The sequence below is a fragment of the Pinus tabuliformis genome, chromosome 1_2 (assembly GCF_031772625.1).
Source record: "Pinus tabuliformis cultivar Carrire ecotype Pingquan chromosome 1_2, CPIR1, whole genome shotgun sequence".
NCBI lineage: Eukaryota > Viridiplantae > Streptophyta > Pinopsida > Pinales > Pinaceae > Pinus > Pinus tabuliformis.
Genome location: NC_142298.1, coordinates 837,584,129 through 837,604,223, shown reverse-complemented (window position 1 = coordinate 837,604,223; position 20,095 = coordinate 837,584,129). Strand labels below are relative to the sequence as shown.

At 43.9% G+C, this 20,095-nt stretch overlaps 1 pseudogene; it reads right to left on the bottom strand.

Moving 5' to 3' along the window:
• The window catches only part of LOC149208536 (uncharacterized), a 176,994-nt pseudogene extending 157,131 nt beyond the window's left edge, over window positions 1-19,863 (bottom strand).
• Window positions 19,864-20,095: the final 232 nt, after the last annotated feature.

Below are 20,095 nucleotides of genomic sequence, written 5' to 3'. Positions count from 1 at the left end.
AATAAAGAGGTACTGGTCAGTAATGACTGGGGAAAAATTGGGAGAAGCTCACAGCTTTAATGGTAGCAAGTCGCTCTTGAACATGACACTTTGTCCTCCGTATCACATCGGGTTGGGTTGTTTCATTCACCGGTCTCATCACCATGGTCCTCGCCACACCATCCACAGTTGGGGTAATGCTACCAATCCATCACATCAGTGTCGTTATATGTTCAAGAGATGTTGTTCTGCAAAGAGTCAACCGTGTCCCATCCACTACCATACATTGTCCTTCATCCATTTCATGACCGCCACCCTGAATCGTACATCACAGTTTGTTTTCACCTCATCACAATCACTAGCTCCGTTCCGTGTCAATGATGTGGGATTCATTAAGGCCCTCCTTTGACGGATCGCTCCTTGTCGACATCAGCTCATTATCCAAGGAGTTGATCTAGGAACAACCCCTTTAGTACTTTGAAGCTTGCATGCCTCAATGGCAAGTTTCTCACTTCCGGCGACAGGTATACATCAATGACCTTCGACCAGAGGATTTTGCATGGTGGTCGACACCAAGTCCTTTATTCCCACCATGTGAATTGTACTGCTGTACCTTGAGGGTCATCATCCTTATCGGTGATTCCTCTCGCGCTTGTTAACGGTTTACATCATTGACCGGTAATCAAGCGATGTCTTTCCATGTTCGACTTCAAGAAATGCTCACATGGATCGACTTGTACATCGAGTGAAGATCGGAAGAGATTGAAGACCTCGGATCTGGTTTCATCCATCCGGGTTGCGATATATATTCAGGATATAAAGACATTTGATATGTACATCATTGCAGCAGATGATCATCCTTCTCAAAGGATGATAATTTCAGCAGAGAATTATCAGTCTACCATCAGACGATCGTCTGTTCTATGCACCAAAATGAATTTATAAAGCTGAGCATGGGAATGCCCGCCTCAGCTAGATCATGAAAAAGTATGAAAAATAATGTATTGTATTGTACCTTATTACAGGACACTTCTCAGCAGATTGAATGAACTTCGGATCCTCCTAATAAAGCATTTCACCCGATAAACGACCTCATACTTTAGGGGGCATCTGTTATAGACAATTTTGTGCCTTGCAGCATCAGGCATGAATTGTCAATAATCCAAGGGATCCAAAGTCCCTAAACATGATGTTCCTACCCCTAGAGGAACAAGGTCAGCAAACCAACAGCTCTAAGATCAGTTCTCCACCTGAAAACACTCAAAAACAAGCAATCCTGAAATCAAAGCAGGTGCTCCACTAGGCTTCTGCACTGAAACTCAACTCCTCCATGGTGTACCTGCGTTGCAAAGCAGGTAGAACAAAGGCCACCTGCGCTGAGCGAGATGGGACAAGTGGCACACTGAGTCATTGCTCTGGAATCTTCCAAAAATGACACTTGGATCAGGGATTTCGCCTTGTGATGAGTCAGAGGCTCTGTTTCTCCAAGTGGAGGCAAGGTTCTCCAAGTGGACTCAAGAACTGAAGATCAACTGAAGAGAGAGAGGACACAAGGAAGCTACACATCAGTTGCAAGCTGACTCATCCTTTCTCAATTCACCTATATATTGAGCTGTCTCCTATGAGCTCTGGAGGCTGGAATTTTGTGCAAAGTAATGATATGCTGTTGGTTTCACTATAGAACTATTGGGTGATTGCTTGAAGGAGGTGAAGAGGAGAAATTCTTTTTGCTGGGAGGTGTTGCTGGATTGGGGCCTTCAATGTTTGTAACACTCTCAGAACTTTACTTCTTCTATTAATAAAAGCTATTGAGGTTCTTCTATATGCATTTGTTTCAATGATGTATTGTGATGATTGTATATTTGATTTATGCTAATCCTTCAATCAGTTATGAATGCATGCTTCTTGTAGTTTCCTTCTTTGTTATTTTGCAGGATCTCATTGTAGCTGGGCCAGCAAAAGAGCAAGGAGCTGGGAGCAAGCAAGCAAAGAGAAGAGTTTGGATTCGACATTAAGCGCAAGGCAACGGTTAGTGCATTTCTTCATTCTCTCTTGCTTTCATAAAGAAGTAAACCTTAAGTAGTTTTCTTTACAGTTGTTGCTGAGGTACTATCACCCTTAGAGTGGGATAGGGTCATCCGAGTCGAGGATAGTTCCTATCTTGTGTCAACCTCATTAAAAAATGAAACAAATCCCCGAGGTAAACCTTCATTCCAACCACCGAGTTGGATGCAATGAAGCTTGGGGGGCATGCACCTCGATTTGCATTATTATGCTGGGGGCATGCAAACGTATAATCGAGCAGTTTTAGCAATGTTCATGCTCGTTAAAAAATAAACGCAAGATCTGAGCAGTTTTAGCACATAGTTCATGCTCGTTAAAAAATAAACATAAGTTGTGAGCAATCTTCCCCTAGAGTTCGAGCTCACCCAGAAAAAATGAACCGGTAAATAACCTTGGTAAATGTAACCTTTGACAGCCATATTAAAGCCCTTGGTCGTGTTCTTGCAGTCTCACCTCCATCCATTCATTTGGCCAATCGTTCATCTCCATATGTTTGATTACCCATTTTGAGGAACAGCTGTGAAGAGTGATTTCACTTAGCCATCCTTGTGACACTGCCGTGATTGGAAAATTCCAACCTGTACCTGGAATCTGCTGCTACCCTGTTCATCATTTGTTCCTCAAAAGACGAGTCTTCTGGAACCTATATAATGATATACCTGTTTATCAGGGCTATCTGATATAATAATCTATCTCCAGACCCAAAAGTTTCGGCCAGACACCTCACACTCCGAACAGAAACGTATACGATACCAAGCAAAAGATTACATGATCGTCAGTGATACTCTTTACCGTCGTGGTATCGATACAGTTCTGAGGAGGTGTCTCACCCATGAAGAGGCCGAAAAAGCCCTGAATGAGTGTCATTCAGGCGCGTGTGGGGGGCATCAATCAGGTTTCGCTACAGCCCAAAAGATATTAAGAGCAGGATATTTTTGGCCGACAATATTCAAGGATTGCATAATCGCAGTCCGAAGTTGCCACTCTTGCCAAATCTTTGATAGCAAAACCAGAAGACCGCTTGCACCACTGCAACCAATAGTTGCAGTTGGGCCTTTCGCCAAATGGGGCATCGATTTCATGCAATGTAACCCCACCTCGACCGGGGGCATGGGTATATTATAGTCGCTGTTGACTATTTTACCAAATGGGCCGAGGCGATGCCTACATTGGATAACACTGGCGAAACAGCTGCCCTTTTCTTTTTCAATCATGTAGTCGCCAGGTTCGGCGTACCACAGGCTATAGTTACGGATCATGGATCGCATTTTCGCAATCACATGATGGTCGAATTGGCTGCCAAACTAGGGCTATCTCACGACAGCTCTACCCCATATTATCCACAAGCTAACGGACAAGTTGAGGCAATCAACAAGGTCATGAAGTGTATGTTGCAAAGGATGATCGGGGTTCATAAAAGAAGGTGGCACCTAATCCTGTACTCAGCCTTGTGGGCTTACCGAACATCGGTAAAGAACGCAACCGGGTTCACACCTTTTCAATTGGTGTATGGCCTGGAAGCAGTCTTACCAATCCAGTGTGAAATTTCGTCGCTTAAACTCGCAATTGATCTCCTCCCCGGAACTTCGGAAGAAGAGGCTCGTTTCTTGGAATTAATCCACTTGGATGAAACCCGTCGTGATGCCGCTTTGGCTAACGAAGCCCATAAAAAACGAGTCAAGGCTCAGTTCGACAAAAATGTCAAACCCCGTGTCTTCTCAGAAGGTGATTTGGTCTTGCTTTATGACCAAGAATCCGATAAATTAGGAGCAGGTAAATTCAATTCCTTATGGATGGGCCCCTATATTGTTAAAAGAGTGTTAGCAAAAGGAGCCTACGAGTTAATTGATTACGACGGAATTCCACTGGCGCAGCCCCGGAACGGGCTGTACCTCAAGCGTTACTATGCTTAAATAGTAACCTGCATGCTTTTGTTATATTTTGTTTTCGCCAAAGTTCTTGTTCTGGTTGAGTGATTCCCCTTTCTCCATTCATTTCAGATGTCAAACCTTATGGAGACATGTGTTGGATATGCCGACGGAGCGAGTCGTAGTTCGCGGAACCTATCCTCCGCAGCCTGGGCCATTTTTGATCCAAGCGGCGAGTTAGTAAGTTTCAGAGGTGTATGTATTGGGCAATCAACGAATAACATCGCTGAGTATAGCGCGTTGATAGAACTACTCTCTGATGCCATCACACGTGGCATATGCCGACTAATTGTCAGGCTAGACTCACAGCTCGTAATACGACAACTCAATGGTATATATTCTGTTCGCAATCCAGCTATTTATTGCATGTTCCTAAGAGTAAAAATCTTGGAAAGACGATTTGATTCAATTCAATATCAACATGTTTCAAGAAATTTAAACACATTAACTGACTCATTAGCAAACTATGTGTTAGATAGACATTTGCAACATTTATAAAAGGGACACCTCATAAAAGAGTGTACATATGAATCATCCAAATCAACCAGAATGAAACTCGAAAATCAAAATACATATAAGCTGTTTATAAAGTTCATACATAATGTTCTGTAACCAAGACAAAATTGGTCATGCGACCTAAAAACTCAAAAGTACTAGGGGACACCCTAGCCTAGTGATGCTCCTGATAGTAAGCCACAGTCTGTGCTATCATACGCAGAAGACGGGTACATCGTCTAGGTACACCGATGGTATGCTGCTGCATCGGTAAAGGTAACTCGTCAATCTGTACATCCGGAAGACCACGGGTAAGGTTCTCAACCTGCCCCTGCACAGCTGTAAGGGTCTCGGTATCGCTAAGATAACGGATAATAACTCTCCGAGCAGGTTCCTCTGCCGGAGCAGCAACAGGTGGTCTCAGACGAATTGCCGGACGAACAGGACCGACATCTGCAAGCACACATGAGTTCAATTAAAGTCTTGATAGAATAAAGCACAAGAACATTATAAATGAAAACAATGGACAGTAATATGGTTGAAATTCCTACCAGTAGCATCCCACTGAGCGCCGTCTGGCAGTACCATATCCGGATCACCCCGGAAATCCATACCAACATATGGGTACTCGGAAAAAGCCATCTCCTGGCGATCGAACCACCTGAAGAAAGCGGCACTGAAAGAAATCTGGGATTGACCTGCATGTCTGGACATGTGATCGACCCATCGCTGCATGCGTGGCTCGGTAGGAGAAGGCACTCCGAGGTCAATGTACTGAGGTTGCATCAGAGGGATCTTCTCCAAGGCGAAGGCAGTCAGAATCGAACCAAAACCAAAGTTCTTCAGCTTCCCATCCTTCACCTTTTTCAGTTGACTTTTCATCTGAGTAAGCACTGCATCACACCAGTTGAAGATCTTCGGTTGGAGACACTCCAAGGCGTGCTGCATATGAGACCTGTTGGCAACATGTAAAGATGCGCTGCCGGCCATCCTACCAAGAGTATACAGAATAGACCTGAGAGGCCTGCTAGTAACGTCACGGATGACTACCTTGCCGTCTCTGCTCGGTTGGGACCCCTCCCTGCAATACTGGCGGACATAGTCTCTGGGAGGTGTTGCTGGATTGGGGCCTTCAATGGTTGTAACACTCTCAGAACTTTACTTCTTCTATTAATAAAAGCTATTGAGGTTCTTCTATATGCATTTGTTTCAATGATGTATTGTGATGATTGTATATTTGATTTATGCTAATCCTTGAATCAGTTATGAATGCATGCTTCTTGTAGTTTCCTTCTTTGTTATTTTGCAGGATCTCATTGTAGTTGGGCCAGCAAAAGAGCAAGGAGCTGGGAGCAAGCAAGCAAAGAGAAGAGTTTGGATTCGACATTAAGCGCAAGGCAACGGTTAGTGCATTTCTTCATTCTCTCTTGCTTTCATAAAGAAGTAAACCTTAAGTAGTTTTCTTTACAGTTGTTGCTGAGGTACTATCACCCTTAGAGTGGGATAGGGTCATCCGAGTCGAGGATAGTTCCTATCTTGTGTCAACCTCATTAAAAAATGAAACAAATCCCCGAGGTAAACCTTCATTCCAACCACCGAGTTGGATGCAATGAAGCTTGGGGGGCATGCACCTCGATTTGCATTATTATGCTGGGGGCATGCAAACGTATAATCGAGCAGTTTTAGCAATGTTCATGCTCGTTAAAAAATAAATGCAAGATCTGAGCAGTTTTAGCACATAGTTCATGCTCGTTAAAAAATAAACATAAGTTGTGAGCAATCTTCCCCTAGAGTTCGAGCTCACCCAGAAAAAATGAACCGGTAAATAACCTTGGTAAATGTAACCTTTGACAGCCATATTAAAGCCCTTGGTCGTGTTCTTGCAGTCTCACCTCCATCCATTCATTTGGCCAATCGTTCATCTCCATATGTTTGATTACCCATTTTGAGGAACAGCTGTGAAGAGTGATTTCACTTAGCCATCCTTGTGACACTGCCGTGATTGGAAAATTCCAACCTGTACCTGGAATCTGCTGCTACCCTGTTCATCACTCGTTCCTCAAAAGACGAGTCTTCTGGAACCTATATAATGATATACCTGTTTATCAGGGCTATCTGATATAATAATCTATCTCCAGACCCAAAAGTTTCGGCCAGACACCTCACACTCCGAACAGAAACGTATACGATACCAAGCAAAAGATTACATGATCGTCGGTGATACTCTTTACCGTCGTGGTATCGATACAGTTCTGAGGAGGTGTCTCACCCATGAAGAGGCCGAAAAAGCCCTGAATGAGTGTCATTCAGGCGCGTGTGGGGGGCATCAATCAGGTTTCGCTACAGCCCAAAAGATATTAAGAGCAGGATATTTTTGGCCGACAATATTCAAGGATTGCATAATCGCAGTCCGAAGTTGCCACTCCTGCCAAATCTTTGATAGCAAAACCAGAAGACCGCTTGCACCACTGCAACCAATAGTTGCAGTTGGGCCTTTCGCCAAATGGGGCATCGATTTCATGCAATGTAACCCCACCTCGACCGGGGGGCATGGGTATATTATAGTCGCTGTTGACTATTTTACCAAATGGGCCGAGGCGATGCCTACATTGGATAACACTGGCGAAACAGCTGCCCTTTTCTTTTTCAATCATGTAGTCGCCAGGTTCGGCGTACCACAGGCTATAGTTACGGATCATGGATCGCATTTTCGCAATCACATGATGGTCGAATTGCCTGCCAAACTAGGGCTATCTCACGACAGCTCTACCCCATATTATCCACAAGCTAACGGACAAGTTGAGGCAATCAACAAGGTCATGAAGTGTATGTTGCAAAGGATGATCGGGGTTCATAAAAGAAGGTGGCACCTAATCCTGTACTCAGCCTTGTGGGCTTACCGAACATCGGTAAAGAACGCAACCGGGTTCACACCTTTTCAATTGGTGTATGGCCTGGAAGCAGTCTTACCAATCCAGTGCGAAATTTCGTCGCTTAAACTCGCAATTGATCTCCTCCCCGGAACTTCGGAAGAAGAGGCTCGTTTCTTGGAATTAATCCACTTGGATGAAACCCGTCGTGATGCCGCTTTGGCTAACGAAGCCCATAAAAAATGAGTCAAGGCTCAGTTCGACAAAAATGTCAAACCCTGTGTCTTCTCAGAAGGTGATTTGGTCTTGCTTTATGACCAAGAATCCGATAAATTAGGAGCAGGTAAATTCAATTCCTTATGGATGGGCCCCTATATTGTTAAAAGAGTGTTAGCAAAAGGAGCCTACGAGTTAATTGATTACGACGGAATTCCACTGGCGCAGCCCCGGAACGGGCTGTACCTCAAGCGTTACTATGCTTAAATAGTAACCTGCATGCTTTTGTTATATTTTGTTTTCGCCAAAGTTCTTGTTCTGGTTGAGTGATTCCCATTTTTCCATTCGTTGCAGATGTCAAACCTTATGGAGACATGTGTTGGATATGCCGACGGAGCGAGTCGTAGTTCGCGGAACCTATCCTCCGCAGCCTGGGCCATTTTTGATCCAAGCGGCGAGTTAGTAAGTTTCAGAGGTGTATGTATTGGGCAATCAACGAATAACATCGCTGAGTATAGCGCGTTGATAGAACTACTCTCTGATGCCATCACACGTGGCATATGCCGACTAATTGTCAGGCTAGACTCACAGCTCGTAATACGACAACTCAATGGTATATATTCTGTTCGCAATCCAGCTATTTATTGCATGTTCCTAAGAGTAAAAATCTTGGAAAGACGATTTGATTCAATTCAATATCAACATGTTTCAAGAAATTTAAACACATTAACTGACTCATTAGCAAACTATGTGTTAGATAGACATTTGCAACATTTATAAAAGGGACACCTCATAAAAGAGTGTACATATGAATCATCCAAATCAACCAGAATGAAACTCGAAAATCAAAATACATATAAGCTGTTTATAAAGTTCATACATAATGTTCTGTAACCAAGACAAAATTGGTCATGCGACCTAAAAACTCAAAAGTACTAGGGGACACCCTAGCCTAGTGATGCTCCTGATAGTAAGCCATAGTCTGTGCTATCATACGCAGGAGACGGGTCCATCGTCTAGGTACAGCGATGGTATGCTGCTGCATCGGTAAAGGTAACTCGTCAATCTGTACATCCGGAAGACCACGGGTAAGGTTCTCAACCTGCCCCTGCACAGCTGTAAGGGTCTCGGTATCGCTAAGATAACGGATAATAACTCTCCGAGCAGGTTCCTCTGCCGGAGCAGCAACAGGTGGTCTCAGACGAATTGCCGGACGAACAGGACCGACATCTGCAAGCACACATGAGTTCAATTAAAGTCTTGATAGAATAAAGCACAAGAACATTATAAATGAAAACAATGGACAGTAATATGGTTGAAATTCCTACCAGTAGCATCCCACTGAGCGCCGTCTGGCAGTACCATATTCGGATCACCCCGGAAATCCATACCAACATATGGGTACTCGGAAAAATCCATCTCCTGGCGATCGAACCACCTGAAGAAAGCGGCACTGAAAGAAATCTGGGATTGACCTGCATGTCTGGACATGTGATCGACCCATCGCTGCATACGTGGCTCGGTAGGAGAAGGCACTCCGAGATCAATGTACTGAGGTTGCATCAGAGGGATCTTCTCCAAGGCGAAGGCAGTCAGAATCGAACCAAAACCAAAGTTCTTCAGCTTCCCGTCCTTCACCTTGTTCAGTTGACTTTTCATCTGAGTAAGCACTGCATCACTCCAGTTGAACATCTTCGGTTGGAGACACTCCAAGGCGTGCTGCATATGAGACCTGTTGGCAACATGTAAAGATGCGCTGCCAGCCATCCTACCAAGAGTATACAGAATAGACCTGAGAGGCCTGCTAGTAACATCACGGATGACTACCTTGTCGTCTCTACTCGGCTGGGACCCCTCCCTGCAATACTGGCGGACATAGTCTCTCACGGAATCATTTCCCCGAACTGTACCAGATAAAGAAATGGGGGCACCCCGCCTTGACAAGCCAGTTAAGAAGTAAATGTCTGTCACGGTCAATGGAATAGGTTTGTTCCTGATCTGGAATACTTGGTTAACAGGATCCCAAGCATCAAGCATATACTGCAGTAGTGAAATCTGTGCTCTCATGCTTGAGATACGGAAAAACTTCAGCATACCACAATCTCGTAGCGCGCCCACCGTAACAGGATCATGAAGGGCAATCATATCTTCTTCTTCATGTTCTCGCTCTCGCCATGTGAGGGCCATCTTGATCAAGAATCCCTGCAAAACAAACAAGAGAATGAGTCAGCTCCTGAAATTGATGAAAAACTGGTGAAAATTTCATCAAAATCTGTGAAAAATTGTTGTTTTTATGCCCCAAAGTAGGTGCCCAGTGTACTACCTGCGTTGGGGGACAAGTTGCCTTCAAGCAGCTTGAATCCCAATGCAGTTTTCGAATGGGGAACCTGCGCTGATCAGAGGGCGCCCTGGCAAAACCCCAGAGGCTCAATACAACAGCAAAACAGGCATAAAACAGGAAAATGAAACCATGAAAATGAAGAGCTAAGGTTTAGCTCCTACCTGGTCCAAACGGCACCGAAAATCGTCCACAGAATCTCCCGGAATCAGCTGGTGAAAATCAAGGGGAAAGAGGCTCCCCCAAAGCTCCAACAAGCAAAATGCAAATGAAATGGTAAAGTGAGAGGTAAAAACCCTTTTTATTTGCTTTTTTACGTAATTCAAGGTAAATATTAATGGGTTAATCTCATTTTCAGGTAAATATTACTCATTTCTAACTAGTTTGTTGCAACAATTTGAAAATGCAGTGCTATCAGTGAAAAAGAGAAGCTAGTTATGGTAAAAAATCAAAAGTAAACCATATAATCGAGCAGTTTTAGCAATGTTCATGCTCGTTAAAAAATAAACGCAAGATCCGAGCAGTTTTAGCACATAGTTCATGCTCGCTAAAAAATAAACATAAGTTGTGAGCAATCTTCCCCTAGAGTTCAAGCTCACCCAGAAAAAATGAACCGGTAAATAACCTTGGTAAATGTAACCTTTGACAGCCATATTAAAGCCCTTGGTCGTGTTCTTGCAGTCTCACCTCCATCCGTTCATTTGGCCAATCGTTCATCTCCATATGTTTGTTTACCCATTTTGAGGAACAGCTGCGAAGAGTGATTTCACTTAGCCATCCTTGTGACACTGCCGTGATTGGAAAATTCCAACCTGTACCTGGAATCTGCTGCTATCCCTGTTTATCACTCGTTCCTCAAAAGATGAGTCTTCTTTTTTCTCTTTTCTCCTGACTCGTAAAATATGAAAAGTTTGCCGAGTTTTGGCCTCCCAGCTCGTTAAAGCAACCGGAAGAGCTATCCCTCCTCTAGATTTTAATCTTTTTGGACCTGAGGGATTATTGCACAAAAAGATCGAGCGCTTGTTTTGTTCGGCTCGTTAAAAGTACCGAAAACTCATCCCTTCTGTATTGTTTTATACTTTTTCAGACTTAAGGGATAAGATGACGAAAAAGGAATTCTGGAGTTGACTTTATGTACCTTTTCAGACTCTCTAAAAATGAAAAGGACCGAGTTATCCTTGTCGTTAGACTCGTTAAATTCATTAAATAGCGACAAACTTGTCTTTAGACGAGAACGAGTTTCCCTATCGCTAGGCTCGTTGAAACATAGCGATGGGCTTGCCCGAAGGGTAGGTTATAGAACAAGCATATGTTATCCTCCTCAAGCTTGACAAAAATAAAGAGGTACTGGTTAGCAATGACTGGGGAAAAATTGGGAGAACCTCACAGCTTTAATGGTAGCAAGTCGCTCTTGAACATGACACTTTGTCCTCCGTATCACATCGGGTTGGGTTGTTTCATTCACCGGTCTCATCACCATGGTCCTCGCCACACCATCCACAGTTCGGGTAATGCTACCGATCCATCACATCAGTGTCGTTATATGTTCAAGAGATGTTGTTCTGCAAAGAGTCAACCGTGTCCCATCCACTGCCATACATTGTCCTTCATCCATTTCATGACCGCCACCCTGAATCATACATCACAGTTTGTTTTCACCTCATCACAATCACTAGCTCCGTTCCGTGTCAATGATGTGGGATTCATTAAGGCCCTCCTTTGACGGATCGCTCCTTGTCGACATCAGCTCATTATCCAAGGAGTTGATCTAGGAACAACCCCTTTAGTACTTTGAAGCTTGCATGCCTCAATGGCAAGTTTCTCACTTCTGGCGACAGGTATACATCAATGACCTTCGACCAGGGGATTTTGCATGGTGGTCGCCTTTATTCCCACCATGTGAATTGTACTGCTGTACCTTGAGGGTCATCATCCTTATCGGTGATTCCTCTCGCGCTTGTTAATGGTTTACATCATTGACCGGTAATCAAGCGATGTCTTTCCATGTTCGACTTCAAGAAATTCTCACATGGATCGACTTGTACATCGAGTGAAGATCGGAAGAGATTGAAGACCCCGGATCTAGTTTCATCCATCCGGGCTGCGATATATATTCAGGATATAAAGACATTTGATGTGTACATCATTGCAGCAGATGATCATCCTTCTCAAAGGATGATAATTTCAGCAGAGAATTATCAGTCTACCATCAGACGATCGTCTGTTCTATGTACCAAAATGAATTTATAAAGCTGAGCATGGGAATGCCTGCCTCAGCTAGATCATGAAAAAGTATGAAAAATAATGTATTGTATTGTATCTTATTACAGGACACTTCTCAGCAGATTGAATGAACTTCGGATCCTCCTAATAAAGCATTTCACCTGATAAACGACCTCATACTTTAGGGGGCATCTGTTATAGACAATTTTGTGCCTTGCAGCATCAGGCATGAATTGTCAATAATCCAAGGGATCCTAAGTCCCTAAACATGATGTTCCTACGCCTAGAGGAACAAGGTCAGCAAACCAACAGCTCTCAGATCAGTTCTCCACCTGAAAACACTCAAAAACAAGCAATCCTGAAATCAAAGAAGGTGCTCCACTAGGCTTCTGCGCTGAAACTCAACTCCTCCATGGTGTAGCTGCGTTGCAAAGCAGGTAGAACAAAGGCCACCTGCGCTGAGCGAGATGGGACAAGTGGTACACTGAGTCATTGCTCTAGAATCTTCCAAAAATGACACTTGGATCAGGGATTTCGCCTTGTGATGAGTCAGAGGCTCTGTTTCTCCAAGTGGAAGCAAGGTTCTCCAAGTGGACTCAAGAACTGAAGATCAACTGAAGAGAGAGAGGACACAAGGCAGCTACACATCAGTTGCAAGCTGACTTATCCTTTCTCAATTCATCTATATATTGAGCTCTCTCCTATGAGCTCAGGGGGCTGGAATTTTGTGCAAAGTAATGATATGCTGTTGGTTTCACTATAGAACTATTGGGTGATTGCTTGAAGGAGGTGAAGAGGAGAAATTCCATGGTGATAGATTATTATTGGAGATAGATTATTATTATGGTAACCTGCTCTTCTGTTACGACTCCCCCCTTCGCCACATCTTCCGTTATGGCCGGAAGTAACGACTTTATAAACCACTCAGCTAGAAGCTGATCAGGAACGTATGTTTTAACCATTCTTCGTCGATGTCGCCACTCATGTATATGATCTGATATATGAGTTGCGGTTGTCTGTTTGAAGTTGGTCAATATCTCTGTTCCCGTTTCATACCTTATCGGTAATTGAAAGTGGGTTAAGAATGTCGTGGCAAGGGAGCTAAAATTGTTGAACGAAGCTCTTGGCAATTCTATATACCATTTTGCCGCTGGACCTGTCAATGTCCTCTGAAAGAGGCGAAGTCTTATCGAATCGTCATTTAAGGTGTTCGATGAACACCATAGATGAAATGTCATCACATGATTCGACGGGTCTTCACCTGGATTTCCATTGAATTTAGGAATGTCGGATGGAAGTTTGTGTGGAATCACTGGCCACCATGGGGCGTAAGCAATTGGATTGTTGGTTAACCGATGTAGATCAGGCAACTCTAAAGCCGCCACGAATGGTAACTGTTGATTCAAGTTAGGTGAAGCGTAACCAGGATACGATGGAATCGCTTGAACAGTTGGTCTTTGCATGCCAGCATAATGGAGTTGATGCTGGTATGACTGATACGGTTGGTGGACACTACCACTATAAAGTGGTTGATTTTGACCATTTTGGATATATGGTTGTCCACTATTCGCAAAGATTTGCTGTTCAGAACCTTGGTACACTTGCTGGAATTGTGGTTGTTGGTACTGCACTAGCCACGGTTGCGAGACCATGGGTTGTTGTGCTATACTAACCATTGGACCAAGATGTGGGGTAATTGTACCCGATTGTACTTGTGTCGCCCCACCAGTAGGCGATTGTGGTTGGGTCGCAGGGTCAAGGGGCTGTTGCATGAGAACCTGAGAAATCTGAGGTTGACATACAACAGGCATCGTTTGAACTTGCGACACGGTTACAATGGCCGGTGTAGTTGGGATGTTCGTCACAGGTACACACTGTTGCATAGAATATACAACTCTTGGTTGTTGGGATAGCATGGGTACCCAACTACTTGTTGCAATTCCACCATAACTTGAATAAGGTTGAGAACTCCCGTATGGGTACCCTCCCGGAGGGGGTAATGAAAGGGCATACTGCCCCCCATACGGTGGTAATCCAGAACTCAAGGCAATTGATCGTCTTGGAGGACTGGATGGCCTAAATTGATTCCCAAAAGGGTCAATTTGATGAGTCTCACCATAAGAGTTACCAGACATTACTCCGGAACAAACAGGAACAGACCATACTACCGAGATAGTCCCTTGGTGGACTCCTTCTAGCGGTTGAGAGCTAGTTGGGACAGACGGTATGCCGGCGAACATTGTCGGATTTGCAGCAGGTAATTCTGCTGTCGTCGTGTCATCTGACGCAGTCCTAGATGTCGACGGTTGTTTAGACATTTTGAGTCTATCCAATTGATCACCTAGTGATTCTACAGGAACTTCCACTGGTGATGGACAAACTTCTGTTGTAGCAGGAAATAGAGTGACCCCTACTCCAAAATGAGTTGGAGTGGATACTTGCGGTTCCTCTATAATTTCCTCTATCGCAATCAGACCAGGTGGAAGAGGAAGACCGTCAGGTCCGTAAAAGATTTCCGGTGCCGAAGAAGGGGTTGTATTGACAGCGACAGATGTTTGAGGAACAAAACTCTCTGGACCGGTTACAGATGGAACTGGTTCAGTTATACAAGTATTTTCCCCCAGACTAGGATCAGTATTACTGTCCTTCTGCTGCGGTTGAACTTCTTCTATAGAGGCAGGGTTTCCGAAAATGTTTGGAGTCACCAGAATCTCAGATGTTGTTGGAACACTTGTTCTAACTTTTAAAGGAGATTTTGAACTGGTTCGACGAGCTCGCTTTGCTCGGATTGTTTTCGATTCCGGAGACAAAGACGGTTGGCTCGCAAGCCTCCGCGAACGACGGATATTCAATTGACTTTCTTCCACGATTGCGGATTACTATGGATAAAGGCTTTGTTCCTATAGGGGTCTCCCAATATATACGCGACGGTACATGGGAGAACAAGTCCGTATTAGTGCCACCGACTCTCAGGAGGAATCACCCACCTTCGTAGAGATCGACAGTCACTAAGTTTAACGACGCCGGAACACGTCTCTACCTAGACCTCTATGTGTTTGCGTTATGTTACAAAGCGTTGTTATGTAAATTGAATTTATTTTAATGTTGATCTTGCTTAGTAGTTTGCCTTTAAGGATCACCACGAGATGTATGTAACAAATTCCTGAATGCAGTCTAAGATGAGAAACAAACTTTTCAATCTTTCAACTTTGAAAATCTTAACTACTGAGGGAGAAGAAAGGCAAATCTTTTCACACAGATCATAGAGCACACACTAATGCAAAATTTCCTAAATCGTCATGCAAGTAGTCAAAATGCAAAATGCACAATGCATGTATTTTCTTTTCCCTTTCTTAATGTTGATGTGTTACAGAAAGAAAGTTGTTATATAACTTTGATTTCGATTTAAAGCGAAAGTAAACAAGCTAGTCCAAAATCAAAAGACACCTTAAGATTTACTTGTTTAATCACTGGAAATACATGAAATCAAACCATAATGACGAAAGTAAAAAGACTAATCAGCTATGGACAGCAAACAAGCTAACTCTTTAGACCAGCAAAATGCCTAACACAGGTTCAGATCTAAGAGGCCAAAGCAAGACTAGTTCACTTTCGTTATGGGAAATTGTAAATGATGGAAGAAATACAAAAGAACAAGTACAATTTTGTTATATAACAGAGGCGGAATGATGGCAAGTAAGGTTGGTTTCAGATAGGTACTAAGACTGAAAACTGACTGCAAAACTATAGTGAAAACAGGCAGGAAAAAAGGGAGGAAACCCCAACTGCACAAGGCAAAATTGGGCCAACGCAGGTGCTGCACAGCCAATCTGGCTCTCAGCGCAGGTAGCCTCATCTAAGAATGGACATCGGTGAATGGCGTGATCGCCTTCACACAACATACAGGGTGATCTTGGTCTCCCTTTTCGTCCTTCACTCTCGCTAGTTGATGGACTGCAATCAACATGACTACCAGAGGTTGATGCTACCGGATTGTGCAACCTGGGGGACCAGTCCCTTAGTATCCGGGGAATACAAGGACAATCACGATGGAAGTGGGTCCCTTTGCAAATGACACATGGCGATTTAGGCCCGGTCGGTGCAGTGTGTGGATTTTTGTCAGATGTCTTTTGCTTGCCCCCAGTCGCCTTCGCCTTAGGCCCCTTCTGCTTCTTTTCTCTCTTCTTCTTTTCCTTCTTCTCCATGGGAGGCTGACTTTTGCCGGCTCTACCCTGCGAAGATGAAGGATCAGAGGAAGAATTGTAAGAGGTGGAAGGCTGGTGGGTAGCTCTAGACTGGTCTGACTGTTGATTCGACTGCTCAGGATTAGTGGCGATTTGAACTACATTAGTTGAAAAGAGCCATATAGGTAGGCCAATTATCAATCCTGGAAGTGACAATGTGGCCATATGAGGCGCACCAACATCTCCCCAAGAGGAGAAGGGATTGGGATTTCCACCAAGGTGACTTCCTTGGTTGGTGGGCTCCATACTTTTCAACTGAAAGATCAACGTGGGAATAACAGGTGATTATGTTCCGATTAAAATAAATTATATTAACGACGCTTTAGACACAACTTTGCTTTTTCATGTTTTAAGAGTCGAGAAAAAGCTAAAGATGACTCTAGTCTCCTTCGATGTATTAACGAGCCCGAAGTGACAAATGTTCGGATGGACTTTTTCAGTTATAGAGTTTGAAAAAGGCCAAAAGAAACTGCTCTGGAGTTCTAGGCAGAGGGTGTGCCAAACCTTTCGCAAAACCACGGAATACGTTTTACGGTACGTGTGGTCAATCTTCGTGAATGCTGTGTTCACTGCATTGCGATCAGTAGGGCGGTCGACACGGCTTCCTATGGATAAAGGCTTTGTTCCTATAGGGGTCTCCCAATATATACGCGATAGTACGTATCTTTTGGTATATATCGCCGGAAGTGAGATACTTTTCCCTATGGCGAGTCGGTATCTTAGGGATTTTAACCTGTATCTAGCTGCAGCAGATACAACCATTGCTATGGTTTTAGTTCAAGAAGTCGATGGAGTTGAACATCCTGTATATTATTTAAAAACTTAAATGATACAGAAAGTAAGTATTCTTACGTTGAAAAGCTAGCGCTTGCTGCTGTTCAAGCGGTACAGAGATTTCGACATTATATCCTCTTTAGGAAAACTACCATTCTGTCAGATTGCAACCCCATGACTTATATACTGTCGTGACAGTTGCTGGGGGGCAAGTATTCCAAATGGATAGCGATCCTTCAAGAGTTTGATTTGGAATTTGGAAAATCCAAATCAAAGAAAGCTCTGGTATTCGCAGAATTATTATGCGATCTCCCATCGTCGTCCAACGATGAAACCTCCAAGGAATCAATCGTGGACGAGACTTTGTTTCTGATATCTGCAAGCGATGAGTGGTACGGAGATATAATAATCTATCTCCAGACCCAAAAGTTTCAGCCAGACACCTCACACTCCGAACAGAAACGTATACGATACCAAGCAAAAGATTACATGATCGTCGGTGATACTCTTTACCGTCGTGGTATCGATACAGTTCTGAGGAGGTGTCTCACCCATGAAGAGGCCGAAAAAGCCCTGAATGAGTGTCATTCAGGTGCGTGTGGGGGGCATCAATCAGGTTTCGCTACAGCCCAAAAGATATTAAGAGCAGGATATTTTTGGCCGACAATATTCAAAGATTGCATAATCGCAGTCCGAAGTTGCCACTCCTGCCAAATCTTTGAAAGCAAAACCAGAAGACCGCCTGCACCACTACAACCAATAGTTGCAGTTGGGCCTTTTGCCAAATGGGGCATCGATTTCATGCAATGTAACCCCACCTCGACCGGGGGCATGGGTATATTATAGTCGTTGTTGACTATTTTACCAAATGGGCCGAGGCGATGCCTACATTGGATAACACTGGCAAAACAGCTGCCCTTTTCTTTTTCAATCATGTAGTCGCCAGGTTTGGCATACCACAGGCTATAGTTACGGATCATGGATCGCATTTTCGCAATCACATGATGGTCGAATTGGCTGCCAAACTAGGGCTATCTCACGACAACTCTACCCCATATTATCCACAAGCTAACGGACAAGTTGAGGCAATCAACAAGGTCCTGAAGCGTATGTTGCAAAGGATGATTAGGGTTCATAAAAGAAGGTAGCACCTAATCCTGTACTCAGCCTTGTGGGCTTACCGAACATCGGTAAAGAACGCAACTGGGTTCACACCTTTTCAATTGGTGTATGGCCTGGAAGCAGTCTTACCAATCCAGTGCGAAATTTCGTCGCTTAAACTCGCAATTGATCTCCTCCCCGGAACTTCGGAAGAAGAGGCTCGTTTCTTGGAATTAATCCACTTGGATGAAACCCGTCGTGATGCCGCTTTGGCTAACGAAGCCCATAAAAAACGAGTCAAGGCTCAGTTCGACAAAAATGTCAAACCCCGTGTCTTCTCAGAAGGTGATTTGGTCTTGCTTTATGACCAAGAATCAGATAAATTAGGAGCAGGTAAATTCAATTCCTTATGGATGGGCCCCTATATTGTTAAAAGAGTGTTAGAAAAAGGAGCCTACGAGTTAATTGATTACGATGGAATTCCACTGGCGCAGCCCCGGAACGGGCTGTACCTCAAGTGTTACTATGCTTAAATAGTAACCTGCATGCTTTTGTTATATTTTGTTTTCGCCAAAGTTCTTGTTCTGGTTGAGTGATTCCCCTTTTTCCATTCGTTGCAGATGTCAAACCTTATGGAGACATGTGTTGGATATGCCGACGGAGCGAGTCGTAGTTCGCGAAACCTATCCTCCGCAGCCTGGGCCATTTTTGATCCAAGCGGCGAGTTAGTAAGTTTCAGAGGTGTATGTATTGGGCAATCAACGAATAACATCGCTGAGTATAGCGCGTTGATAGAACTACTCTCTGATGCCATCACACGTGGCATATGCCGACTAATTGTCAGGCTAGACTCACATCTCGTAATACGACAACTCAATGGTATATATTCTGTTCGCAATCCAGCTATTTATCGCATGTTCCTAAGAGTAAAAATCTTGGAAAGACGATTTGATTCAATTCAATATCAACATGTTTCAAGAAATTTAAACACATTAACTGACTCATTAGCAAACTATGTGTTAGATAGACATTTGCAACATTTATAAAAGGGACACCTCATAAAAGAGTGTACATATGAATCATCCAAATCAACCAGAATGAAACTCGAAAATCAAAATACATATAAGCTGTTTATAAAGTTCATACATAATGTTCTGTAACCAAGACAAAATTGGTCATGCGACCTAAAAACTCAAAAGTACTAGGGGACACCCTAGCCTAGTGATGCTCCTGATAGTAAGCCACAGTCTGTGCTATCATACACAGAAGACGGGTCCATCGTCTAGGTACACCGATGGTATGCTGCTGCATCGGTAAAGGTAACTCGTCAATCTGTACATCTGGAAGAACACGGGTAAGGTTCTCAACCTACCCCTGCACAGCTGTAAGGGTCTCGGTATCGCTAAGATCACGGATAATAACTCTCCGAGCAGGTTCCTCTGCTGGAGCAGCAACAGGTGGTCTCAGATGAACTGCCGGACGAACAAGACCGACATCTGCAAGCACACATGAGTTCAATTAAAGTCTTGATAGAATAAAGCACAAGAACATTATAAATGAAAACAATGGACAGTAATATGGTTGAAATTCCTACCAGGGGCATCCCACTGAGCGCCGTCTGGCAGTACCATATCCGGATCACCCCGGAAATCCATACCAACATATGGGTACTCGGAAAAAGCCATCTCCTGGCGATCGAACCACCTGAAGAAAGCGGCAATGAAAGAAATCTGGGATTGACCTGCATGTCTGGACATGTGATCGACCCATCGCTGCATACGTGGCTCGGTAGGAGAAGGCACTCCGAGATCAATGTACTGAGGTTGCATCAGAGGGATCTTCTCCAAGGCGAAGGCAGTCAGA